The 1,224-nt window shown below is 41.6% G+C and overlaps 1 pseudogene; it reads left to right on the forward strand.

Annotated features, from left to right (window-relative positions):
- The first annotated feature begins 212 nt into the window (after positions 1 to 212).
- Positions 213 to 597, forward strand: LOC129030114 (large ribosomal subunit protein eL22-like; annotated as a pseudogene).
- The last annotated feature ends 627 nt before the right edge of the window (positions 598 to 1,224 follow it).

Consider the following 1,224-nt stretch of genomic DNA (forward strand, 5'->3'; position numbering starts at 1 on the left):
ACTGGAGAGGATGCAGATTAAAGGGAATTCTTACACACTGTTGGTGGATATGTAAATTAGCACAGCCACTATGGAAAACACTATGGAGTTTCCTCAAAAAACTAAAAATTAAGCTACCATATGATTCAGCAATCCCACTACTGGATATACATCCAAAGGAAAGAAAATCAATATGTTAAAGAGATATCTGGCTTTCTGCCTCCACTGCTGCCATGGTGCCCGTGAGAAAGCTTGTGGTGAAGGGGGGCAAAAAAAAAGCAGGTTCTGAAGTTCACTCTTGATTGTACCCACCCCATAGAAGATGGAATCGTGGATGCTGCCAATTTTGAGCAGTTTTTGCAAGAAAGGATCAAAGTGAACGGAAAAGTTGGGAACCTTGGTGGAGGGGTGGTGACCATCGAAAAGAACAAGAGCAAGATCACTGTGACATCTGAGATGCCTTTTTCCAAAAGGTATTTGAAATATCTCACTAAAAAATATTTGAAGAAGAATAATCTTCGTGATTGGTTGTGCATAGTTGCTAACAGTAAAGAGAGTTACAAATTATGTTACTTCCAAATGAACCAGGATGAAAAAGAGGAGGAAGACGAGGATTAAATTTCATTTATCTGAAATATTTTGCATGAGTTCTTGAATAAAACTTGGGAACCAAATTGGTGGTTTATCGTTGTGTCTCTGCAGTGTAGATTGAACAGAGAATTGGAAATCACAGTCAAAGGGCTTCCCTTGGGCCGCCACTCGCTTATTTGTAACATGATTTTTTTTATTTTTTATTTTTTTCTGCTTGAAAATTTCAGTTCTTGTGGTAATACTAGAGTAGAAGGAGAGGGTAACTTTACGGAACTGACAGACATTGGGCAGACAGATGAGGGCGTGGAGGTATGGACTGAAGGGAGTGACTGTTTCATTTTAAAAAGTGTGACTGTCAATTGTTTCTGTTGCTTTTCCCAAAAAATGATTCAGGGATACTTGTGGGCTCCTCTCATTCATTAAAAGAAGAGGTGGCCAGGTGTGGTGGCTCACACCTGTAATCCCAGCACTTTGGGAGGCTGAGGCTGGCAGATCATGAGGTCAGGAGTTCGAGACCAGCCTGGCTAACATGGTAAAAGCCTGTCTCTACTAAAAATACAAAAATTAGCCAGGCGTGGTGGCAGGTGCCTGTAATCCCAGCTATTCGGGAGGCTGAGGCAGGAGAATTACTTGAACCTGGGAGGTGGATGTTGC

Source organism: Pongo pygmaeus, chromosome 12 (assembly GCF_028885625.2).
Source record: "Pongo pygmaeus isolate AG05252 chromosome 12, NHGRI_mPonPyg2-v2.0_pri, whole genome shotgun sequence".
NCBI lineage: Eukaryota > Metazoa > Chordata > Mammalia > Primates > Hominidae > Pongo > Pongo pygmaeus.